This window comes from Falco punctatus, assembly GCF_963210335.1.
Source record: "Falco punctatus genome assembly, chromosome: 5".
Lineage (NCBI taxonomy): Eukaryota > Metazoa > Chordata > Aves > Falconiformes > Falconidae > Falco > Falco punctatus.
The window spans coordinates 20074600-20102419 of NC_137584.1; the positions used below are offsets into that span (position 1 = coordinate 20074600).

General features: G+C 38.2%; 1 protein-coding gene across 1 annotated transcript in view; it reads right to left on the bottom strand.

Moving 5' to 3' along the window:
* MCPH1 (microcephalin 1) overlaps positions 1-5036 on the bottom strand; it is a 167455-nt gene extending 162419 nt beyond the window's left edge. The window contains 1 exon segment of the mRNA XM_080387774.1: positions 1-5036. This exon segment is cut by the window's left edge and continues 24549 nt beyond it. The gene's annotated coding sequence lies outside the window, so the exon portion shown is untranslated.
* Positions 5037-27820: the final 22784 nt, after the last annotated feature.

Consider the following 27820-nt stretch of genomic DNA (forward strand, 5'->3'; position numbering starts at 1 on the left):
AGAAAGTAAAAACACTATTTGCTGCTGATTTTGTCTTTGTAGATTCTTTGTACTGCGTGAAAGGTCTTATTCACAGGCATAAGTTCATTGTTACTTATTTATGATTTTTATTTGCCATTTGTCTGTTCAGTCTTATCTGACTTGCATTTATTTATTTATTTATGCTCAAAGGAATTATTATGGGATTGTTTTTAAATTTCTTTTGATCATGGCTTATCCAGGTCTTTTTCTCTTTTGATCATGAAGAGAAGTATAAAACAATCTATTTGTGAAATCCTTTCAAATAAAGATAAAACAGGTCCATATCCAAAATATCTTTCCTGATATGGAAAGCACAGAGGGAATGCATTACCTCTTTCAAAGTTGACTTTGTACATATTCAAGGCATGTAAATAGGAAAAAAAAAAACCTAAGAAAAAACCCAGACTAAGCAAAAATTTAGCTTCAAACTGTTGTTTAAAGGACCTTCAGGGTGATATAAAGTATTTTAGACTAGTGATATGACGTGCTTAGTATGCACATACATAACTTCTATATTTTTATTATAGTGCTGTGTAAACAAGTTTCATTAGGCATTTGGATAACTTGTCTTACAGTCCAGCAGAATTTTTTTTTCTACTTTAAATTCTGACTCATAAAGAATGGGATCCTGCAGTTTGCACCCAAACACATTTTAAATGTGTATTTCTTGTCTTCATAATTATCCTAGAATGAGGGTCTGAATGTTCCCTACACAAATGGAATTATTAAATGGTAAATAAAAGTAACAAAAAAAGACTCCACTTTTTAAAGTAAGAAATAATTAATATTTTAACATTAGGTTTTTTTCCTTTACTCATTAGTTTAGGATTCCAACTAATGGTCAAAGAGAGTGAAATGGAGACAGAATAAATCCATACTCTGCTTTTATCTTTGTCTTCCCAACCACAGGGTTTCTTTCTGATTTAGTTTGATTTCATCATGCATCTCCTAAAGTTCAAAATTCAAATTTACATCAAAGAAGTCTTCCTTATCTGCACAAGTACCTTTGCCATAATTTTATGACAGTCCAATTATTTGATCTACTTTTGTATAAAGACACAGTATAAAGCAGGACATCAGGGGGTATTTACAATGCCTAACTTCAGACACAGGAGGCTAATTTCTCTAGGCTTCCTCAATGTTTGGTAGAGATCCCTTTATGAAATACTTCAGAGTAGCAGCCTAGTTTGGTTTGCTGTGAGGTGCCTTCTAGGGAAAAATGTTGTCCCTCTACAGTATACAACAAGCCTAGAGAAGTAACATTCTTGTGACTTCTGTATAGGCTGCCACACCTTCTGTCCCCTCTTGGTTATTTGAGATTGTGTTTCCTAATCTATACTTTAACAAGGGCTAGACTTTCAGAAATCTTGAAAACCCAAAATTCACTTTGATGAACATTTACAGGTGTTAAATTTTAACAGCCTTCCTGCCTTGGTATACACAATTGTATATACATTTAGGGCCCATGTATGATAGAGATGGATTTTTTAAAAATTGTCATATATATTTTATATATGTCATATCTGTTCATTATAATAAATATATGCATTATATAATCCATATTGTCTATATTGCCTATATTACATCTCTTACACAAATGTTAACAACCACTGAATCTTCATATTTAGACAAGCATAGTCTTTAATTTCAGGTCACATTTTTGAAGAGCTGCGTAGATTGTGATTAATGGTTCTATCTCTACTCTGTACTTTTATCACTATAATGAAAATAGGGACATTGCCTAGTAGAAGTTGCATAAATGTTTTAAGTATTTAAAAAAGCAAGTAGCTGCTTCCCCTAGTTTTGCGTTTTGTTTGAAAATATTTCCTATGGGATCCTGCCAAGCAGGTTCCTGCCAAGCTGAAATTTGCTGTCCTTAGGTCTAGGGTTGTGATTCTTACTCACTTTCCTATGAATTTTAAACTCCATGATCTTAAGGTCACTGCAGCTAAGGCTGCCCTTGACCTTCACATCCTTGGCCATTTCTTAGTTACACGAGAGTAATAGGTCCAGCAGAACATCCCCCTAGTCAGTTGGTCCTCTTCATCGGGAGGAGCTCAACTTGTTGTCAATGCACCATGCGTCCCAGGGCATATGAAAGTGATGTGTCTAAAGAAGCTTTCATCTTCTTGTATTCCTGATCAGGTGATATGTAACAGATACCTACCACAAAGTCACCCAAGTTGGTCTGTCCTCTGGTGCAAAAAAATTGGACAAAAATCTGTTGCAGTGCTTAGTCATGGGAGCTGTCCCACCGTATTTCTCTGTCCCAGTGTTATCACTTCTCTGCAAATAGGCAAGCAGTTCTAATTCCCACATTGTGTCTGTTTGTGTAGAGGCACTTGATAGAGGCCCCCACTCATGCTGTACTTAGTGGCAGAGTGTTAGAACCTCGTGCTTCTTGTTTTCTGCTGGACACATCCTCATCTTCCCCATGGCTTTCACTTCTGTTCAGGTTATAGTAACTCTAGTTACATATTTAGCTATGGATCAGAAGGGGAAAATATTGTTCTTTAGATGAAAGCAGTAGAGAGAGAATTAAAATAGTACATTATTGTTTCCATGAGGTATAGCAAGCATATGGACCCTGATGCAGAAAGTTACATAAGCAGACATATTCCTGTAAGGAATTTGACTGTATGGTGCAGAGTATCTGAAGACACTTAAAACATTGGAAAATCCATAGTAAGGAATAGAATATCTGCTTTGGAGAGGGATTTATAAACTGTTCATGTTGCTACACACAAAGATATGTTTCTACCCTTGGAAAAGTCCAAGGTTTTGAATAAAGCAATAGTTGATGAAGGATTTATCCCTTTGAAAGTATTACATTCTGAAAATATATACAGTTCAGGATTAAACTTCTAAACTGTGAGAAGTACTTGGATCAATGCTTGATACAGCAAGATGCTACAAATGCTCTTTCAATTCAGTGTTTTATTTGTGACATGTCTCCTGGCACGATATTATTACCTGGCAGCCTTTGAAAGCTGTTACGGCACTTGTACTCTTCTCAGAACTAGAGTAACTGCGCTTTTAGAGTAGACCTCAGGAGAGGATATGCACCGAATTTAAGTACCCACTCAAATCCCACCTCATCTATCAAAACAGGCTCTAAATGAGTTATAAAGGTTAGACAATGGTGGTGGTTTTTTTTTTTTTTGTTTCTTGTGCAGGGGTTGTTTTCATTCTGTGCACGTTTATAGGTGTATCACTGAAGATTCTGTGTACCTGGTGTGTCTCCATGTAACCTTTTTAATTTACATCAACCAAAAAAAAATTGCTTCTTTGTTTTACAGACCTTGGTTTAAAATGCTAGACCAGTTTTCACTTACCTCACTCCTGTCCAGATCAGCGAGTTAGACAAAGGACTCATCCATCATAATTCTGAAGCCAGATTCCTGTTTGGTATGAAACCATTAAAGCTGCAGAAAAAAATGTGACTTAAGGACCTCAACCTTTCCCTTCCATAGAGTCAGAATATCCTTTTCCAAGCACCTGTCCCAGCTGCCCTCATAGGAATAGCAAAGCATGGAAGAAGCGAGGCTAGGCCCTGACAGATTGTTGGCTGCCATGACATTTGGCAGAAGCCAGAATAAACCACTCAATCTCTGACCAGGAGAAATTAGGTTAGCTTAGAAAAAGGACTGCAGAAAACAGAAAGGCACTTATATCTTCTGCTGAACAAAGCACAAATTCAGAATATCCTTCCCCATTTTCTGAGCACTACAAGCAAAATTAAGAATTTTTTTTTTTCAGTATAGCATATTAGAAAGAATTGTGTTCCGCAAGCTTGTTGCACTTGGCTGTGGGCACCATGGGAGGAAAAGGCTTGTGAACATGAGTAAGTGCTCAAATGAATCTCCAATTTTAGTTTCATCTCTTCAAGTCTATGTTCTTTTTTTCCTGGATTTTCCTGAGGCATATATTTTTTCTTTATTACAGTGACTCCTTCTGTCCTCTTCCCTACACTGTCTACACAACAGCATTTTCCTTCTTATGTTTTGTGCTTTGACCTCTCAAGCCCCTCACCTCCTCCGAATGTATTGTTTCTGCATCAAGAGAGAGGAGCACAACCACTGGGGAAAAAAACCAACCAGCTAGTTCTTCAAAGAACTAGACTGAAGCCTCAGTCTCAAACCCGGGTACATATTTCTGGGTATGAAAGAAAAGCAGATGAAAGGCTGGTGAGGTGTTTTGAGCTGTGTTAAGGCAGAAAACTCAGAGGGGAAAAGAGAGGAACTACCCATGAAGTACAAGGCATAGCCTGAACAAGTCTTGGGAATGTGGTCCTGAGAAAGGCAGCTTTTGGGATGAAGAACTCCAGAGCAGAGCTGTACATTAAGGGACTTATTTCTTTCTGTGTTCACAATAAAAGGTTTTTATATTTTTTAATGTTGATGTAAATTAACAAGATTGTGTCATCAGCATCTCCTCACACAAACTGCCTGCCAGCCCCAAAGTCTGGCTAACTGCTTAGGTCAAAAACGGGTAACAGTATATATTTATGTAGAGTGAATAATACATGAATCCCTCACTCTCCAAGTGTGATATTGTGTTCTTTAGAATGCCATTCATTAATCTGGCACAAAATTAATATGACAAAAATAGTGGGAGCAGGTCAATACAGTTAAGGACAATTAAGAACTGATTAGCCCTTGAGAAGCCAAATGAAAAGAGACTTTCCCCCCATGACTGGAATGGTTGAATTAATTGATAAAACCAAGAATCATTCTTTGAGTTCAAATTCTGTTGCTCCTCACAATTACTGAGATTTTTTTTTTATAATTTAATATTGGTATGTGTTGGTGATATTGCACAGTGCCTTAGGTCCCTTAGCCTTTGTAGTGCTAAGGGCCTTCTCTTCACATTTCTATAGTCTGCTTTTTGCCTGCAACTCTGTAAACTTTCAACCGAGCTGCTGAACATCTCTTAGGGGAGGACAGTTGCCTGGAAACTCCCATCACTTCTCAGTTGGCCGCTAGGGAGTCTCCCCTTCCCCTTCCCCTTCCCCTTCCCCTTCCCCTTCCCCTTCCCCTTCCCCTTCCCCTTCCCCTTCCCCTTCCCCTTCCCCTTCCCCTTCCCCTTCCCCTTCCCCTTCCCCTTCCCCTTCCCCTTCCCCTTCCCCTTCCCCCTCTTTGCCTCACCTGTGCCTCTTTTTGTTTTCATTGTTCCCCAAAAGTAACTTTTGATGTTAATTTTGCTATATGCCTTTCATACAGACCCTGCTAATCTTTGCACATGTGAACCTGTCAGAAAAAAACCCAAACATTAACTTTAGAAAAAGAATCAAAATAGTCTTTAATTTACCCATTATAAAGCATTTAACTGAAGAGGAATTTTCATGAGAAACATAAAAGTACATCTATACATTTTCACAATGTCTTAACATCTTTAATCTATTCCAACACAAGCTCAAGACCGATATGCTTTTTTGTGGACTATCAATATTTGATATAAAGTATTCCTTGAACAGGAGTCCTGAAGATCTCTAACCAGTGGCAAGTGCTTTTTACAACTAGTTCTAGCTTCCTAGAGTGGCTGCAAAATAACCGTTAATGTCATTTGCTTCCAAACATTATCTGTCCGTGCAAGCACAGTATCAAGGAGAGACCTAAGGATTTTTGAGAGATTAGTAAAGCAGTCCTTTGTACTGTTTGTTTGCCGTCTCACTCAGAAGTGGATCCCATCACAATCTGTTGCATTATTTTTTTTTTTAAGTAACTTGTATGAATTTATCCTGCATCTAGCATAAATCACACAATCTGTGTAACTTTTTGCATCATTTAACAAGTAGGATGGGGTGCATCAAACAGTGTAATCAGCCGGTCAAAACAGGTGAATTGATTATCCCACTGTATTCAGCACTGGTGAGGCTTCACCTTGAATAGTGTGTGCAGTTCTGGGCCCCACGATTTAAGAAGGATGTGAAGGTCCCTGAATGCATCCACAGGAGGGCAACAAGGCTGTGACAGAGCTGGAAAGAATGTCCTGTGAGGAGTGGCTAAGGACTTTGGGCTTGTCTAGTTTGGAGAAAAGGAGGCTGAGGGACAACTTCATGGGTCTCTGCAGCTTCCTGAGGGGAAGTGGAGAGCGAGGTGCTGAGCTCTTCTCCCTGGTATCCAGTGATAGGACACGTAATTGTTCAAAGCTGCACCAGGGGAGGTTTAGACTGGACATTTGGAAGCATTTCTTTACCGAGGATGGTCAGACACTGGAACAAGCTTCCTAGAGAGGCGGTCAATGCCCCAAGCCTGTCAGAGTCTGAGGCATTTGGACGATGCCCTTAAAAATATACTTTAACTTTTGGTCAGCCCTGAGGCAATCAGACAGTGGTACTAAATGATCATTGTAGGCTTCTTCCAACTGAAACTATTCTATTCTACTCTATTCTTTTCTATTCTGTTCTGTTCTGTTCTGTTGTAAATGTTGCAACCAATAGTAATTCTGTACTTCATTTACACTTCAGATGTCTCCCCAGGCTTTCTTTTAAGGTCTAAACACATGCTTTCATAAGTCTGCTACATACCACAGATGATGATGTTGTGGTTGTAATATTCATCTGATACCTATTTCTGTTACTCCACTTTATGCATAAAGTTCTGCTGTGTTTTCTTTTAACATTCTAAGCTACTGATTAGTTTCAAGATGCACTTTCTCTTTTGAAAAGCAGGGGAAATAAAAATCTTGCTAGAGAAATATTTCATTCTTTCTGCTTCCACCACAAATGCTGAATTTCTTTCAATATGGCCTGAAGCCCAGGATAGGCAATATTCTGTAATGTACCAGTGACAGGATTAAGATCTAGTATTTTGTGATCCATCAGTGTAGAAATGGGAGCTGTATACCATTGGAAGGGCAGATCATTGGAAAGGAAATGGAATGTGTGCAGTACTTTCTATCAATCATGTCATTGCTGAAATATCAGACCTTGCACTTGTCATATTAAGTCATATCAAGTTATATTTAATTATTACATTTCTAGAATGTGTTAGTGATCATTTCACTCTTCTTTAGAAGTCTGCACAGTTATACTCCTGATATTAGAGGATTTATTTTGTTGCTGGAGTAAGATGAAAATGACACTAATATTATTTCTTAAATACAAAAAATATTTGCATAGTATTTTATGGTTAAGTCTAAGAAATACAGAGAATGTCTGACAGATGATAGAGAGATTACATTGTCATTTACTTGGCGTGCATAAATATAAGGCCAAAATTGCTAGATCATCTGTTTGCTCATAACAGGTCATTGCATTTCGCATTGTTTTTCAAAGGCACATATTTTGAAAATAGATCAATTCTGTAATTGAAGCTTTTTGTCAGTAATGGGAAAATTCAATGGTTACACATTCTTATTACTGAAATTTTGTGCCTTAGGTTTCACATGAGTTTCTGTGGATTGAACTTCAAGCCAGTGGTTCCTGCTTTGCTCTCTCCTGCTAAATCAAATAGCCTTAGCACCTGGTGTTTTCTCCCTGCAAATGCGCTTATATTCAGTAATCATCTCATAGCTTCATCTTTTTGATAAAACTGGAGGGATCTATATTGTCCCTCACTGAAAGGCATTTTTACAATCGTCAGATTATTCTGTATTTTTTCTATACTGCTGAATTTTCAACAACTTTTTCTAGACATAACTCCTAGACCTAGATGCAGTCTCCTTGGATTACTCTCACCAGTACTGTATACAGCACAGTGATAATGCACCAGGCGTTTATGTTGGGTTGCTAGTCTACTGTGATTCTTGGATCCTTTTTAGTAACTGCTTTTCAGGATACAGTCTGTTATACTTGTAGGTTTTAACTCTATTCTTGATTTCTACAAATATAACTCTGCATTTTGTATTGCTAAATTACATGCTGTTTAAATAGAGGCCAGACTTAGCAAGTGAGACAGATTGTTTTGCATTATTCCTTTTCCTCATCATTATTTATTACTCTGCTAACTGTATGGTCGTGTAATAATTTTTGACTAGCTCACTAATGAAAATGCTGAATAGAATCAGGCTTTGAACCACTTCCTTTGGGAGTGCCTGAAAAACACTCCCAGTCAATGGAAAACTTTTCAGTGATGACAGTTCTTGAAGGTATTTCAGTAAGGTAGCATCTTACACCATATTCTCAACATATCACCCTTGAGGCCAAGCTCTTTGCCTTGGCTGTCAGTCTTTTAGCTTGATCACAGAGATGGTTCAGTCCGTTTCAGAGAATGTCTTGAATTTCCAGGACGAATCTGACTTTGCGTACTTAATAAGTTCATACATTCTCAAAAGGTATTTCAAGCTCACATGCATATGCAGTCTTCGAGTATTAAAAGTTTCCATATAACAATGATCTCTGGCATTTTTGCACCCTACTTCATCTCTCTGTTTCCACTCCATGGAATATGATATATATATAAAAAAGCACAATGTATAATGCAGACCAGGGAGGGCAGTGTACGTCCTTTTGGGTGACTCCAAGGTCAGCCTAAGATTCAGTGTATATACTATCCATGGTAGCTTTTAACCTGTTTGCTATGTGCTTTATTGATACTGTACAGTGCTCATTTATTAATCACAGTGTAATGCAGTGCGCATAAAATGCTTTCCAAGTGTATATAAAGTGTATATAACCATCCAGAAGTCTTATGAAAGAATGAAATCACTTTTGTTTCATTCGATCTGTTTTCCATAAAATAAAAATTCTAGACATTAATTGTTTTCCTATCTTAAATTTGTGTGTTTCTCCACTATTTCACTTGGGTTTGATGACAACCAAGATATTCAAATGTCTAAACCATTTATTTCCTTAAAGATATTACCTGAGATGATCACATATCCATTCTTCTGAAATTTCCCTACTGTCTGTTTGTTACACAAATGTAAATCATACTAGGTTTGTCAACTAACCAGTTTAAGACTCCTGACTATGAGTCACACCAATGTAAAGCTCTTTATCACTCTTAGATGACTTGAAAAGTAAAGAAAATTCAATACATGCTATCTGATCTTCATCTGAGCATTCAACACCATCATTTGGGAAAATAGTTAAAATGAAGAACAGTGAAAATGGATAGAACAGGAGAACTGGCTAAAGACAATATGACAACACATTCGTTGAAAGAATTGTGATGGAGAGAGATTGCCTGTAGAGTTCCTCAAGGATTGTTTTTGGAGCTTGATCTCATATAATAGTTTAATTGATGATCTTGGCAGCGATAGTAGGAGTGTGGTAATGAAATTTGCTGACAAGATTTGGGAAGTATTATCAATACAAAGACAAAATTGGATGACCTCAAAGACTGCAGTAATAGAATAAGATTACATTCAATAATGAAAAGTGCCAGGTCATGCATTTAGGGACAAATAACAAGAATTTCTTCCAGAAACGGGGCTGATCAGTTGGTAATAACAACAAAGGAGAATGATTCGGGTCAGCCAGGGAGTGATATTAGGGCAACACTGTGAAAAGGGCACATAACCCAAGAATGTATCTGGTAAAGTATTTCCAGTAGAGAAAGGTGAGTGTTAGTGCCATTGTTCACTGCATGGGTGAGACCCTCCTTTGGAATCCTTTTAAACAGTTCTATTTGTGTTCAGATTTTCCTGAGCTTTGTAAAATCAGCCTTTCTGAAGCACTGGATATAATATACCAGCTCAGTCTATCTTGTGTTTGCCTGTTGCTAAGCAACCTATTCACAGTGTAAGAATTAATTTATTTGTATCCATCATAAGGTGGTATGCTGCTGCGTGATGAATTTTACTCTCTTTGGGGCCTATGTACACTTTTATATGCAGTTGTGCTGATGAAATTCAGCATATTATTTATATTTAGATAGGTTCCACCCTGTAAAATCTTTATCCTTGCACAATCATGACTGATAATTATTAACCATATCCCTAGAGAGTATAAAGAACAACAAAATGAGGGCCAAGGAGAATCTCCATCCTTTATTTGATGCAGGGGTGTAGAGGAATAAAGGCAGTGAGTTGATTAGCATGATAATATACAGCTGTGGCCTTGCCTCAGAGGCAGTGGGTTGATTGACATGGATGATGTGCAGCTGTAGCTCATTCCTGCTAAGTAGTTAAGTAGCCCTGAGGATGGTTGGAGAGGGGGTTGTATGGAGGGGGAGTGGTGTGGCTTGACCTCTGGAGGAACGTGAAACAGCACAGGGCAGAATTTGACTGACGGTAAAGCCTTGTAGCAGTCTACTATTTGTTTGTGCTGCAACACAGGGGGAAACATAGAGACAAAGGCTGAGGTACTTAATGCCTTCTTTGCCTCAGTCCTTAATAGCAAGACCAGTTGTCCTCCAGGTACCCAGCCCCCTGAGCTGGAAGACAGGGACGGGGAACAGAATGAAGCCCCCATAATCCAAGGGGAGATGGTCAGTGACCTGCTACACCAACTCAACACACACAAGTCCATGGGACTGGATGGGATCCACCCAAGGGTACTGAGGGAGCGGACAGAAGTGCTTACCGAGCCGCTTTCAATCGTTTATGAGCAGTTCTGGCTAACTGGGGAGGTCCCAGTTGAGTGGAGGTTAGCCAATGTGATGACTGTTGACAAGAAGGGCAGGAAGGAAGGCCTGGGGAACTACAGGCTTGTCAGCCTGACCTTGGTCCTGGGGGATGTTAAGGAGCAGGTCATCTTTAGTGCCATCACACAGCATGTACAAGACAACTGGGTGATCAGTCCCAGTCAGCATGGCTTTATGAAAGGCAGATTCTGCTTGACTCACCTGAGCTCCTTCTGTTTCAAGGTGACCTGCTTAGTGCATGAGGAAAAGGCTGTGGATGTTGTCTACCTAGACTTCAGTAAAGCCTTTGAAACATTTTCCTACAGCATTCTCCTTGAGAAACTGGCTGCTCATGGCTTACATGAGCATACTGTTAGCTGAGTATAAAACTGGCTGGATGTCCAGGCCCAAAGAGCGGTCCAGGTGAACAGGGTTAAATGCAGTTGGCAGCTGATCACAAGTGGTATTCCACAGGGCTCTGTATCGGGGCCAGTTCAGTTTAATATCTTTATCAATGATCTGGATAAGGGGATTGAGTGTGCCCTCAGTAAGTCTGCAGATGACACCAAGTTGGGTGGGAGTGTTCATCTGCTTGAGGGCCAGAAAGCTCTACAGAGGGATCTGGACAGGCTGGATCGATGGGCTGAGGCCAATTGTATGAGGTTCAACAAGCAGAAATGCTGGGTCATGCACTTGGGTCACAACCTGCGACAGTGTTACAGGCTTGGGGAAGAGTTGCTGGAAGCTGCCTGGCAGAAAAGGGCCTGGGGGTATTGGTTGATGGCCAGCAGTGGCCCAGGTGGCCAAGAAGGCCAAGTGCTTCCTGCCTTGTGTCAGAAACACTGTGGCCAGCAGGACTAGGGAAGTGATCATCCCCCTGTACTCAGCACTGGTGAGGCTGCACTTCGAATAATGTGCTCAGTTTTGGGCCCCTCACTACAGGAAAGACGTTGATGTGCTGGAGCGTGTCCAGAGAAGGGCAGCAAAGCTGGTGAAGGGTCTGGAGCACAAGGCTTACGAGGAGTGGCTGAGGGAACGGGGGTTGTTTAGCCTGGAGAAAAGGAGGTTCAGGGGAGACCTTATTGCTCTCTACAACTACCTGAAAGGTGGTTGGTTGTACAGAAATGGGCGTCAGTCTCTTCTTCCAAGGAACAAGCAATAAGGCATGAAGAAATGGCCTCAAGTTGCAGCAGGGCAGGTTTAGATTGGATATTAGGAAGAATTTCTTCCCCAAAAGGGCTGTCAAGCATTGGAACAGGCTGCCCATGGAAGTGGTTGAGTCACCATCCCTGGAGGTATTTAAAAGCCATGTAGATGTGGCACTTAGGGACATCCGTGGCTTAGTGGTGGACTTGGCAGTGCTGGGTTGATGACCGGACTCTATGATATTAAGGGTCTTTTCCAACCTAAATCATTCTGTGATCCCTCTTCAGGGTTTCCTTGCAATATTTCTCCAAGCAATCCCTTCACCTCAGGTGGGTATTGCCGGAGTCCACAAATGGGCAATACACTGTACAAAATGTGTCACAAAGGAAACTGAGAAAGTTGAAAATAAACAAGGCAAAAAGTTAGGAAATACCTACAAGGGAGGAGGTTAGCAAGAATGAGACTTTCCTTCTTCTGGCTGCAATATAGAAAAAGGACGTGAATGCAATAAAACTTAGATAGTGTTCTTCCCAGCCCCAAAAGAAATGCACATTAAATTTAAAAATCAGCACCTAGAGTACAAATTAACAGTATCGCACAGAGAGAAAATAGAGTAAAAGTCAATCCCATACTACGATGTCAACTGGAAGGATACGCAGAGTATCCATCTGCACAGTTGTAAAATACAAAATTAAATGTGCTATAAAATCTCTTGCCTTTATTTTTCCAGCATCATGTGACTATGATTCTGTAAAGCAGGTGGATAAACAAATGTGGGTAGAGAAAGTCTTTATATTTGTTAAACTTGGCAGCAGCCCTAATGCTAGTGGCATCCTTAGCAGCCCTGAAAGGAAGTACAAAAAGGAATCAAGATAATTGCCAGTGACAAGCTGCAGATCCATCAGGGCTATTGGTGACACAGCCATTGGTACCAGCCCATGAGACAGAACAATCAACACAACAATGCAGCCTCGCTCTTACTGCATACTGCTGAGAAGGTGGGCAGGTATAATCCCCTACATGTCTTCTGGAAATCCAAACCTGCCTGGTAACACCAAACGGAATAAATAGCAACAAAAATAGAGCTATGTGCTGTGAATTGGAACTCACTGATTTCAAGAGTCCAGTTGCAATAGAAATTAATTGTCATAATCTCTGACTCCAGTCCTGCGTACATAATGGGGCCTTCTTCAGATCCGGGCCTGGAAACCTTAGGATCTCCAGTTTTCACACACATATTACTAACATCTTGAAGTCATTAAGCTTGTGACCGAAGGTTGCCTTCCAAGTTACCTAGGAAGAGATTGGATAACAGAACCAGACTTTTTTGTGAATAAAAGCATGTCTATGTTTTTGCTATGCTTTGCTGAATGTAAGATGTTCATACAAAATATTTTTGTTTCAGTGAATCAACATTTTTTGACAAAACCCTTGCTTTGGATTCAGAGTTTTTCCCATGAAAGATCTGCAGACTGGGTTTTCAGTTTAAACAAAGGGAGGGAATCAACATGGTTTCAGGCTTCCTGACATCATCATATTTCAAAGGAAGGTTGCCATGCAGTTTTGAACTGTCATTACATGTCCAATAGTGATGAGACCCTGATGAAATGTTGCAACACAACATGGGCTTTTTGCTTTGTGTGATAAAACTCCACAGGTAGCAATCACAAGCCTATTCACATTTTTCCAGAGGGAGGGAAAAAAAAACACCCTACATGCCTTTACAGCCGAGCTGGCAGGTAGCTTTAGCACTTGCTCACAGCTGTATATTGGGTTTTTTAGCCATGGGGTTTACTCCATCATTGGAGCAGAGTATTTTTTTTTCTGTGTGTGTGATTGTGCATGGGAAGATGGATTGAGCAGCATATCTTTAAAAAGAACAAAACAAAGTACGAGTGAGGGCTGCTGGTCTGATTTCTGACACCCATTTAAAGGCTTCACAACTCCAGCTGAAGTTTTTAATTTTCTGCTTTCAAAAATATTTCAGATGCAGTACTTCTAATGCTTGTCACTGGGTTCCTGGCTCTCCACTCCTAACATGAGCTAGAGAGAAATAGATATGCCAGATACATGCTTTTGTCTGCTGCCTAACACATCTTTCTTTGTAAATTCATAAAGTACAGGGTTTTTTGGTAAATGTTTTTTTCCTTAAATTTTAAATATTATAAAATATTTTGAAATATATTTAATTTATTTTTATATTTTTATATAATATATAATAAAATAATTTATTAAATTAATAAATATTTTAAAATACAAGTTTTGTGTAAATGGTCACAACGGATATTTGATACATAATAGTGAAAGAGTCTTACAGACAAAGGAGAAAGGAAAGAGAGACACCGGTAAGTCTGACTTAAAAATATCTTTGCAATATTTAAAACATCACAGAGTTATTTTGGTTAGCAGCTACAAAAGATGTAAATCAAGGATGAGAAGTAATTCAAAAGAGGAAGGGATACTTTCACAAGACATTTAAGAAAAGTATTCACAAAATCCTTTGATATTGATAGACCAGTTAAGGAATATACATTTCAAGTGAAACATCAGTTAACTAACTGACGTTCTTACTGAGTATTCAGCTTGTGTTCAGCCTGCATTCACTGAGCAGCTTACAGAGAAGCATAGCTTTGATTCATCCAGAATGTTAACTCACCCACTGTTGTCCACACAGTTCTTAGAGGCATTTTTTTGCATTTCATTGCCTGGATAATTTTGTCAAAGTATGTAACTATAAGTGACCCAGCCATTCTGCCTCTTTTTATGCAAGTGCAAAGGGGGAGCCATTGGAGATGGCTTTCTGGGTAAGAAGAGGATTCTGCTGTGCATGCACCTGCCTTCTCGCCCTGCCTTGGGTCATGGCATCTATAAGGGAGACATTGGAGGGTTTCTCAGCTAAACCTAGATAACTCAGTTTGGAAAAGATGACATAGTCCTTTTGTAAGGCAAAAATTTCCTTTTCCAGTACCCCAGAGAAGTACCTTGCTAAGAAGCAGTGCTAGCACAGCTTCACTTGGGTTTCATAGTAGAGAGAAAGGTGTGTGGCAGAAGCTCCCATTTGTTAGTGGAATGAAGCCAGCACAGAGTGTGTTGCAACCTTTTTCCTGATTTCTTGGGAGCCATCCCAGGTGATGTTGGGAATGTATCAGTGAGCATCATTACCAGGTCCAAAGGAGGAGTTGTGAACAAGACAGCTGTAACAGTATCTTAACCTTCTCAATGTCCAATCAGTCCCACAGAGTGGGAAGAAAGAAGTTGGTTTGTCTTGATTACTGTGTATCAGAGCTAATTACGCTATTAGCACTTGATTTCTTTTTCAGTTATTCTCCCATCTTTCTTAAATAGTTTATTACAAATTTGCAAATTAACTTGTCTGACCAGCAAAATAAAAATGAGAAACACCTTTGGAAAAGTTTAAAACAACCCTCATTGGCATTTGCAATAGTGTGCTATTCAAATAGCTGCTGGCTAGGAAAGGAAAGGGAAATGTGCCAAGATAAGGTGACAAGGGACAACAGCAGCAAGAAATAAAGATTTGGTTTGCAGACTTGACTGGTTGATTTGACCAGAAAAATAATTACCGATCTCCTAACCCTTAAGGAGACAGTATTGCAGCATCATGCGACACAAACACTGCTTTTGGAAATCAGTATCTCAGAAGCAATAACTTTTGACTATTGGAACTTCCATGATTTTGAGGTAGCCTTCTATTCTTCTTCATCTGTGATACTTTTCACCACAATTACCTTTATCATTTCCCCCAATTAGTGAGTAGAACAGATTATATTCAGTTAAATAATGTCCTAATCATAACTCTGTTAACATGATCATTAAAATAACGTATAATATCACAAGTTCAGGTTAATAGTTTTGCCTGATCACATACAAGAAGGGAACTTAAAAACAGTGCATGGCTTACTATGCTGAGTATGCAAATAAAATTATATACATGCCATAAATTTCATATGGATGTTTACATCTATATGGTGATTTTTCTGATTCAGGTTATGACTACTGCAGAGGATTATAGTTTCAATGTTTTGCTCTGCCAAATTCCAGAAAGCAACTATTTTATTGGTGGCAAGTTATTTACTGAAGTTAATGTCAGTTCCTCTTTGTGGCCAGACTGAAAATAGCATTTATACAGACAAGGAGACATTTGGTAAGTAAGATAGAGCAGTATTTGCAATCAGAATATTGTGAGCATGAATAAAACCTCAACAAAATTGAATATTAATTTTTATGGAATGGTAATTAAAATAACTTTTTTGCATGCTTTCTGCATTCTGAGATATCTGAGATATATGCAGAGAATCTTGTTTTCCTGGAGTCATTCAGGCACAGAGTAAGCAAAGCTCCAAGGATATGAAAATTCTCACTTTGGCAGATGTTTTAGCAAACAGCATTCCTGATGAAAGTTCTGGAGGACTTTTTCAGTCTAACACAATGACTAACTTATCTCATCTTGTTTACATTCTTCTTTTCTTAAATATTTCTGCCATCATGAAAACCCCAGGCTTAGTTGTATTTAAAATGTTTGTTGTACATAGACAAGAATACATTGAGCTTGGTGCCATACTATTACTTATTCAATATTTTTGCTATGTCATCACAAGGCTGAAGATCTACCACGGCTGGAATTTCTTATAGTATCATGTCCCAAATAAATAGTGTTAAGGTATCCTGATATTTTGAAAGTTTCAGAGATTTTAAATATTTTAGTGACTTCTAACACTGAAAAATTGTTTGGGTTGCATGTAGAACCAAATCTACATGCTTTCTTGATATTCTGTCCCAATTTTAGGAAGCAAACGTCTTTTATCTTCATCTTGCTGTGTAAAAAGTATTATGAATTAACTGAGAGAGATGCTTTTATCTGAACCTTTTGGAAGTGCTTGTACATATAAGCAGACCTTTCCTATTATAGGTTGAATAAAGCAAAAAAATTGCACTTGACTGCAAGGTGCATCTGTGCTTTGCATTCTGAGTGGAGCCCAAAGCTCAGTATATCTATGTTTAATAAAATCAAAAAACAAGTAATCATGAAGTTGGGGTTACAGGATCAACAGTGTTTTCTTCTCTTTCTTTTTTTTTTTTTTTTTTTTTTTTTTTTTTAATATATTCTTGCACAGTTCCAAGCACAATGATTTTCTTGTCCAAGTGTGGGGTCCCCAGATGCTACAATAACAAATAAAAGAGAAAAACTTTTATTCTTCCCATTGACCATTACTCTCTAGAGCTGCCCTCAAACATTATTTTAACTTTGTGCTTTCTGTAAAGAATGCTTGATATCTGGAGTGTTCCATTTAGAAGAAAACAAACAGTGAATCTATTTTATTTTTTCTGCAGAACAATCTGTATAACATACATACAAACCAAGACTCATGGGAAATAAGCATTGTGGCACATCCTGCTTCTTCTTTTGTATCACCATATGTCTGATATACATTAATGTTATAAAATAAATTGCTCTGATAAGCTCCATAGTTATTTAATTATATTATTTTCTTCAGTGCAAGTTGAGACACATAAATATTGTACAGAAATAGTTCTGCACATCGTTTTTCTTGCCTTTTTTTCCCAGTTTATACCCAGTTTTCTTTCATGCAGGTGTGGCACTGTTTTCAGGGAAGAAAATTTAGCATGAATCTCGGCAAGTGGGCTTATACAGTGAGCTCATAGATTTTTAAACACTGCAAACAACAGTGACTATTAAATGAGCTCTTTATGTTCCAGGTCATTCGATATGAATGTAGAATAACTATTGTCGAAGAATTCAGATTTGTATGGTGTAGCTCTATGTTAGATAAACAAAAGAATTCTTTTTTTCAACAAAAATCTCCACCCTTTTGTGTCTTCTGCCTTGAACTCCCCCCCCCCCCCCCCCCCCCCCCTTCTATAGATTTGCCTGACAATTCAAATGACTACCATTAAAAAACTCCTGGATGCTTTTAATGACTCATCTGTATTACCAGCTTAGGTGATGGCATTCTTCTTTTTGGGTAGACACTGATAAAAAGCCTCAGTAGGACATTATGAAGTACTGCTCTTCTATGAATGCCTATCTTCTCAATGTTCCTCACAAAATTTACTATTTTTTTATCATATTTTATCTTCATATGTGCACATAGCAATGCTAGTCATAATCTGTGTGTCAGGTAGTGTAGAAACCTGGTACAAAAATATAGTTCCTAAGCAGTTTACAATCTATACACAGGACAGGGGGAAGGATGCTTGAAGTAGATTAGCATAAAGACACAGTGAGATATTAGTAAGATTGGCAGTGATCTTAGCTGTACCTCAAAGTTTCAACAAGTGACTTGGAGGAGAAAGTCTTTGCAAATGCTTAGTGAAAATTCTACATGAATTTGGCATGGGACAAGGTGAAAATGTTAGAAAATTGAATAACTGGACAGTGGAACTCATGGAACAAATTGGGGTGAGAGCACTGTCAAACTGAATGAGAGCTGTTAGCTTGGGAATGGGCTGTAGCTTGAAAGGGAAGAATTTCCTATGCTTGAGGTGTTAGAAAAATACAAGAATGAAGAAGGGTAGTCAGTTATCAGTGTGACACAGGTAGTGTTCAAGCCATAATTGGTCTGACTTTTACTTTTGTAGGCAATATTACAAACTGGTGTAGGGTGAGACAACATGCAGTTTCAGTTGTATTCTCAATGGACTGTATGTTTGGAGAGTTTGCAAACACTACAGAAACCACTTAAAGGAAAGATGTTGCTTCCAAAAACAGACTGCAGGTAATATTTCTGGGAAAAAACCTGTCCTGTGAGTAACTACTTTAAATAAATGTTTATATTTATTTAAAAACATTTCTGTGGGACTTGGTTCTGTCATCTGGAGATTAACGTATGAAAGCTTGGACCAGAGCTGTACTAACTTTTTGATGTAGCTGCCTTTATGTTAAGCATAAAAGTGGATATAAAAAAACATAGTTAATTTTCTGCAAATGGATCTAAAAATAAATCACAGTGCCAGTTACTGTTGCAGATCTGTGGGTTGCTACTGGAGAAATATTTTAAAACAGAAAAATGTCATTTTGGTTTATTGTGTAACTGTGACATTACAAATGGAAATAACGTGTAACATATTCTGACTTTAGTATTGTGAGATATTTTAAGCATGAAAGTTTGATGAGACCATATTAGGAGACATATCCCTGAACAGGTTCAAAAAAAATCACCAGTATCTGCACTGACACAATACAGGGGCCTCAAGTCGAGGCCTGAGGTGTGTACTGGCAAGGTCATTAGCTGTATTTCTGAGTGCTCAGGAGAGTTTTAAAACAATAGTCTGCTGCTTGTGCCTGCTCTGTTTCCCCCTGTTCCCTCCATGCTCATTTTTGACAAACCAGGGTTTTGTCTTACATTTAGAATTCTTAGTTCTTCAATAAAGGCTGCTGCTGCAGTCAGTGAGACCAAGTGTCATGGTAATTCCTAGAGATCAACTAGACACGATTGTGTCAATAGGTACTTTTATTTTTTTCAGCACTGAAGATTTCTTTGAGCTTCACAGACTGTAAAGCAAATGTGCTTCTTGCCCTGAATAAAGGAATGTATATGTATTTTGAACAATAGTCTGAGAGATCCACTCTGAAAGCAACTAATACATAACTTTTATTTCTGAAAATTTGAATGCTTAGAAAATAAACTCATGATTATCCTTGATACTTTGCAGTTTACCTGATGGACTGTCTTCCTTCCCGTGATCTTCTAAATCCTTGGCATTTTTTTTTTTTTTATTTTCTTCTTGCTGCTCTTCTCTACCTCCAACATTTGTAAATCCCATGTTCATCACCTGCCCCACAACCCTTGGGTAGGAAGCAACCAGAACTTTAATTATTTAAAAAGGATCAGAGACAGGCATGAGGAAGATCAGAGACAGAGTCTAGCTTCAAGGGACATGTGGATGGGAGAGATGGAGTGAATGGGATAAGCAGTTAGAGACAGTTGTGGCAAGAAAACATATATACATATTGTGTCAGTGGAAGAAAGCTTTTATTTATTGAAACTGAGTGTTCAGTGAATGATAAATGAGTTACATTGAATAAATACACAGAATCAATGCAAGCAGGATAAGCAATAGCTTCATATGCAAATTTGTGTAAGTATCCATATATAAGAATATACTGTGGTTAATTGCAATATTGTAGGTAGACAATACACAAACACTTAAATGCTTACCCCAAACTTTGGCCTGTCACTGCTACACTCTGATGGTGTCTGAAGGGATTAATTTATGTTTATTAAGTGCTTTTGGATTGGAAGAGCTGTATGATACAACTGGCCTTTGGCCATGTCTCCTCTTACTTTCATGGTGCTTCAGGAAGTCAGGTATGGGAGAAAAGTGATCCATAGTTCTCATTTTGAAAATATATCTCCAGGGTTTTTCTGCACAATAATATTCTAAACAAGATTCTGTGGCAGAGAGTGAGTTCTGGATTATTTATTATTGGGAGGGCACAGTTTGCCTATTCATGATTTATCCATTATACGTGCCAGTGGTTTTCAACATAATTCTTAGTATTTCAGAGTGGTCAAAGATCATGTGATCAGATCAGTTTGTGTAGGACTAAAAATAGTGTTTTCTTCTTTTAGGAATTCATGAACACAAATCTCATATGCAGGCAATGACTGGTCAGCCAAACCCTATCTTACTGTTTCTGATTCACTCTGAAGCATATAACCAGTCTCCATTTTGATTTCTACTTAAGACAATTATTGTTTTGGCACCAAACTAAGATACCTGGATATTATGGATTCAGAAATGGCTTTCTGTGGACACTTTGTATAGATGAAGCTTTGCTTACCCAAATGTTTAGCATAGGCAATTGTAACCACAGTGTGAACTTATGTGAAGCAGAATTTAATTTCTAAATAGCACCATTTTTCTGTATTTCGAGCGAAAACTCTACAGTTTACACACCTAAGAGGAAGGCAGAGTACTCAATACCTGCCTGGTACCTGCCTCTCTGTTGGGAGCAAGAACCCAGTGTGCACACACAGTCCTGGTGTGAGCTTCCTCTTAGCTGGTGTGTAGGATGACTCTATAGCAAAATGAACTATTTGCTGATGCACTGGAATGACAAGATATATTAACGATTTTGTATCAGCAATGTAAAATTCATTGTGTTGATTGATTACAAAAGGTAATGTTATTACTGCCGTGATTAAATTATGACTTTGCATCATATCTGGGATTTCACAACTATATATTGAAGAGGTAGCTATAGCTATGGTCTCATCAGTAGTTTTTTGTATTCAAGTATTATGTGGCTTAAAATTTAGTGACTAAAAGTGACATTATTTTCTTTTCCAATATGAATAAATGAACTTTCCATGTCTTCTCTTGCATCTTGAACTGTTGCGTAGTGAAAAGTATCACAGAACCAGATGAAGACCCAGCAGGGGTAAATCTGGTTGTAGCAGTGAGAACACTTGTTATTAAAAAAAAGAGACTTTTGAGTCATGGGTCCAGACCATAATCAAAGCTTTAAATGTTTCTGTTCCATGAATTGTCTAGCTATTAGAGAGCAAGCCTAGCCTACCCCACCTTCTGACTATTTTCTCTTCTCAGAAGATCAGTTCTGAAGGCAGATGGCATATCTTCCACTTCACAATAACCGAAAGCCAGATGGTAATCCCACATCTCCTGGGATGAGCTCAGACTGCTTTATTTTCTAACCATTAGCTGAGTCATCTAACAGCTAGTCATTATACAAATGGTGTACAACCTACCGTCACAGCAGATGAAATTAATTGTATTGTTGGCTGCAACTGATTTTTCAGATTTCTCATAACATGGACAGAGGTTGTGTTCCCACGTACTAAACCTGGTTAGCAGTGGCCCATTAAGGAAAAAAGAGGTGCATGTCTCTTCGAAAAAGGCACTCTGCACATGTATTAGTAACCTGAATGGCACGTCTAGGAAATCAAGCAAGCAGAGACAGGCATCCAGTGAAGAAAGACATGTATGCTTTCGGGGACTTTCTGTTTGGGGCTTAGAAATGGGTATTAAGCAATTATGTCTAAGCTTAAACAAGACTGAACAAGCTCTCGTGTTCAACTTTATCTGTGTTTGAGAGTTATTTGAATATGTGTAAATGGTGGCTGGGTAATAAGAATAATTTGAGAGTAATTCTGATGCTCTTACAGAAGTATAGACAGATAACTTTTAGAGTCCTCCTGTTGGAAAATGGCATTTTACTGAATATAGACATGTCATTACTATTTAATACTGAAAATCTAGTGAGTTGTCTTGCAAATGATTGGGACTCATGACAGCTGAAAGGACAAGGCATGTTCCTGCTAGTGGTGAGAGAAGAATTTGGACAGAAGGAATGTGGTACTAGCATGTTCAGTGTCATAGCACAGTCAAGAATCCTCAAAAGTTTCTGTGGGAAACCAAGTCCCCGCTCTTTTAGATTCAGATGAGGGAGCTGGACTCATGTTGTTGAGGTGGTTACTCTAGTTCAGTGGTCTCCAAAGTAGGGTGTGTGCACACCTCAGGGGTGCTCAAGACAACCCATTGGGGTGCAGGAAAAAAACTTACTTTGTACTGTTAATAAAGAAAGTAAAATATTTTTGTAAAAAATGTTTATCTTTAGCTCATCCTTTTTAATTTCTATTTGTGTGTATGTTTTATAATATATGTAATATACTAGTATAGGAGTAAATGTATATAATCTATAAATGATTAAATAAACACATATTGGGTGTGTGTGTGTATATATATATTTATATATATATATGTATCTATTTTTACTGATAAGGTTGCACAATCAAGACAATTTGGAGACCACTGCTGTAGTGGGGTTAAAGTTCCTGTAGTGCACATCAAAGATATGCTGGCGAAAACAGTCTGGGTTATTTCTGTCTTAGGCAAAGGCAAACTCATTTGTGGGACTGCTTTTGCTCAGGGACCCGAGTGCACTTGGTGGGTAATGTGGGAGGACTGAGAAACCTGATGTGTACCTCAATGCAATTTGATTTTGGGTGACAATAGCCAATTAATTAAATTGTATGATGTTAATTGCTGTATTAAAATAATTAAATTAAATTAAATTAAAAAACACTGATATTTTAGGTGTTGCTAAGTCACACTTACTCTAAGTCAAGGACTTTTCAATTTCCCATGCTCTGCCAGTGAAGACGTGCACAAGAAGCCTGAAGGGAGCATACCCAGGACAATTGACCTGGACTAGTCAAAGGGATATTCCATATCGTAGGTCGTCCTGCTCTTTATATAAACTGGGGGGAGCTGACTGGGGGCTGCCTGTTGCTGACCAGAGACTGGCTGGGCATTTGTCATCGGGTGGTGAGCAGTTGTATTGTGCATCACTTATTTTTTTCCCTTGGGTTTTGTTCCTCTCCCTCTCCTCTTCACTACAATTATTATTGTTGTTGCTGTTACTACTTTTATTTTTTACTTTATTTCAATTATTAAACACTTCTTACTGTCAATCCATGGGTTTTACCTTTTTCTGATTTTCCTCCCTATGCCACTGGAGGCGGGAGGAGGAACACTGAGCTGGTGGCTGTGTGGTATGTAGTTGCTGGCTGGGGTTAAGCCACAACAGTGTGGTAGACTTTCTTTCTTTTTGGACTAATAAATAGTTAATTGCAGATGTAAGAAAAGTACCACAAAGTATCATGAGAAAGAAGGGCTTTTAAGACATGAGAAAGAAGGGCTTTTAAGAGTCTGGTAGATAGAAAGACCTCCTGCAATTGCTCATGCTTCTGTTGCCCACATTTCTTTCTGTATTTTTAGCATGTCCATATTAGATACCAGAAACCTTTCTCAGTATCATTCCTGCTAATCCCACAAAAACCTTTGATAAATGGGCTTTCCCAAATAATAAAAGTTTAACTGAAAAATCCCAACAAGCTATTGCCTGAAGTTCTCTGATTTATTTTATTTTAAAGTATTTATTTACTTAGAAGTCATTACAATGCATTGCATTACATAAAAATAATGGGCACTGCACTGGTGAATATAAAATCTGTGAAGCAGAGGAATACATTTATCATTCTTGTGTAAATGTGAGTTTACCCTTACACTCTTAAAGCTTTGTGGAAGAATATGACAGGATCACTTTAAAATTAATGATAGTTGCTGTGCAAGCCATAGTTTAAAGAATTATGTACATACACATACCTATAGAGGCTTTGTCTTCTCTATTTTTTCTTCTGAATGTCCAACAAATAAAAATTTTATGCATTGAATTGTTGATGCTCTATTTTACATGATGTTAATAAATTCAGAAAATACAGAAACAGCATTGCATGACAGCAGCTCTGCTTGTCTGTGACATGATGAATATATCTATAATTTTTACAAGAGTGATGTACGTGAAGGAATCTTTGTCTCATGTTTAGAAATACTTTGTGCTGATTTGCCTTTGATGCTACTCGTGTACGAGGTTTATGAAACTTAGACTTCTGCCAATACAAGCAAGCTGGATTTGAATATGAGCATGAAAAATCTCAGCTGAGCAGAAAAGAACATAATGGCCTTTACATCATTTAAAGAGAAGTAAATTTACACCATCAGGAAAATACCTGTTTTTACGGACAATACGGACATAGTATTTTATTTCAGGTCAGGAGTGAACTTCTGAAGTTAACCTCCTGGCATCCCCCAGTTACTTTCTTCAGTTCACACTGTAGGGTGTCCTTAGTACACATGAATTGGGCTTAGATGAAATAAAACCTGGAAGATGAGGTCCAGCTGCAAAGGCGCATGCAGGCTATGGAACCGGTATAAGGCAATTCTAATACAAAAGTCACACATATCCAGTCCCTACCACTAACCGCTCTACTCTACAGTGTTCCTCTATTTGTCTTAAAGACTTCCTGATAGTTTTTATAGCATCTCCTCTGGAAGGGGATCTGTTTCCAATGCTGTTGTGCCAATATGGTTATGATGGTACAGAGTCTGTAAAACAGGGCAGCCTTCAGCAAGAAAAAGCTATCCTAAAACGTGATCTGGAGGCATTGCTGCTGTAAGAAGTGGCTGCTTATTGCCCATTACAGGTCAAGTGCAAGCCACATAACAGGCCCTTCACTGGTGTCATCAGCCATTTAAGAACTGATCTGCTTGCGTTTTTCTTAGTGAAACAACGGTTGAAGACCTTTTGGAAAGCTCGGGTCATATTTATAGTGAACTACAGGGATGCCGATAGACACTTCATGCTTAAACGAACATGGTCTGCTTCTCACTGCTTGGTGGCCAGGTAATGGCAGTTCCAGCCAATTCTGAAAGCACTCAGATTTCTGGCAAGATTGATCCTGCTGAAGTAGTCTAATAAATAAGATATTTATCAGATTTTTTTATAGGGTTCCAATTCATTGTGTTTTCTCTTCCCTGTACTAGAGGGAACATTAGCTTTCTGAATGGGTTATTTTGAAAGTGCTGTTTGTGTTAGCACTGGGACAATATAGATTGCCTTTAGTGACTTTTTTTGCTTTCTGTGCTCAATTTAGAAAAAAAAGCACACTTAGCCTCGTACCTGATTTGTAGCATTTCAGATAGGGGCAGGACCTGTGCGTAATACATACTACTAAATGCTAGGAGCAGTTTCTTTAAGCAGACCAATTTTAGAGTTGCTTAAGTGATTGAACAGTTACTTATAGCAGCATAAGATCTGAGAATAGCAAACCTTTTCTCTTGCTGTCATTAGGACCTTTGGAGGAAGAGATAACTATTAATTGTATTACCTAAAGTGTGTGCATTATATTTGAGGAGATGGGAGTAATGAAGACTATGGATTTCGTCTTTCAACTTTTCCTGTTGCCGAATGTTTCACAGGTCCTTACACTTTGTGTGCTTCCAGAGACTAAGGAAAACTAATAAGTGTGTATAAAATTTGGCTGAATTTTTGTAGATAAAATTTCATTTTTTTTTCCCCAAGAAGATGGATTTCATTATTTGGAAGGAGCATATTAGTGAAAAGATATTTTTTCGGTTCTTTATTATTAACTTATATTGCTAGCAAGCCAAAGTGATTTCTTGGTACTGGGTAATGGCTGTCATTTCCAGGGCACATGTGATCCCTACTCTGCTTTCATTTAAAGGTAAAGAATCTTAGGCTGTGGTCCAGTAGTCCACTTCAAAGTACAGGTAACTTTGTATGTAAAAGCGTGATGAACTAATGTTAGTCAAAGGTAATAGTTAACCACACAGGTAAGCATGTAAATACACCGTGAGTACAAGGAAAATAACCAGACTGCAGATCCTTTGTTCTTCCCTTAGTTAGATGTCACACACCCCAAAGAGATGTGATGGCATCCATTCTGTCACCGCCTCTCTCACTGATTTTGCAGAGCATCAAAAGAGTCAAGAGCACAAGTGTTTTGATTTCTAATGTTTTAAATTCTTTTAAAACCAGTAACATTTATATTTATTTTTTAAAATAATAATTAAAAAAAAACGGGAAAAAAACACCCCCCATCAAACACTAATGATAGAAGGAAACCGTTTCTTTACCTCTCTTGAGTATTTTATGTCATAGTCAGACTTTTCTAAAAGGAAATGGATAAAATAAAAAAATGAAATTGCTGCTTTTTCAGACCTGCTTTGTAAAACTACCTGGTCAAACTATTGGACTTACACTAATGATCATGGAGTTTTATGTGAGTATTGTAAGCACAGTGGTAGGGGCAGGGGGTCTGTCTTACAAGTCAGAGTCTTATCTCTGCCTGTTAAGTCCTACCTGGAACAGCTGAGCAAGAATATAAAGGGCTAATAGTCTGCTACCAATGATGGTCCAGAGTAAATCTAATTTTCTTTCTCCCATGAACTAGGAGAGAAGGAAAGAGAATAACTTGAGACATGGTGTTTATGCTCTTCTGCACACTCAGTCAAGTGCTTAGGGCTTCTGTGTCTGTGCTGTGCATCTCTGAATAGTTATTAATAGCAAAAATGATACCATGGTAAGCTCCAGAAAATCTGAAAATATGTTTTACTTCAGATCTTTTCTCTCACCCTGTCTTATATCAAAAGAATGCCTATTTTAGCAGCCACTTTTAACTTAAACTTTTAAACTTTTAGAGTGAAATAGAATTATCCTAGGTACAAATCTCATGTTAGCTTTTATTTGAAACTTCCTGCATCTTCTTTTTTTTTGGTCTATTTTTTCCCCATAGTATAAATAGAGCTGTTAATAATGCTTCACACCACTGTCACTTACTGAAGAGGGGTATTTTTTCATTATAAGCCTACCTTCCATGTCCTATCCTAAGAAATCCTTAGAAATTGTTCTTTCTACTTCAAAATTTGCATGCTAGATCTGTGGCCAGAGGTTAGCTTTTGACAAAATTTGATAACATTTAAGTCAGTCTTCTAATTTAGTTTTTAATAAAAGGTGAAAGTGAAAGGTGACATAATGATGGATGCCTGTACTGCAACGTGTCAGGGCTTTTCAGTTGCCTGTCTTTCTGCCAGCAGTTGGACATGCTGAGATCATAAGTGCCAAGGAGCTAAAATAAAATGAGATTTCTATTTCCTAGTGCTGACAAAACTGAAGTTTGGATGCTCAGAAAACACTGAGGACCACTGTCTCCCTTAATACCTGACTTATTCCAGCAATTAGCTTCTGATACATTTTACAGGGTTCGAAAATAAAGCAAAATGAAGCCCCATAAACAAATGAAAGGCAATCCTACTTTCCTACTGCAGGCTATAGAAAGAGAGTGTGGTATTTTTGCACCAGAAGGCGCTCATTTCTTATGATCTGAGAAAGAAAGGCACTCAGAGTCTGTAAAGTATTACTTTAAATCCCATTTTTTGGTGTTAACACTATAGATGAAAAGAAGATAGTGTAAATAATTTCAGTGTCCCTTCTGATGCTGGGACCTGCTAGTTGCAGGTCTCCAGCTAGGGCACAGCACACTGTGCAGATGCCATCCGTGGAAAGGACATTCCTTTTTGGTCATTTGAGATCTTATAGGTCTTTCTTAAAAGAAAAAAAAAAAATATTCATTTCTACTGTCAGAAAAAAAAAAAAGAATGTTAACATGAGAACGTTTTGCTGTGCTTTTTAAAGGCAGAGTCACACAGGTGATGTAACGGCTGGTACTGCGTGGGAGCTGCCCACAGGCTCCCCTGTTACGATGAAGTTATCCTGC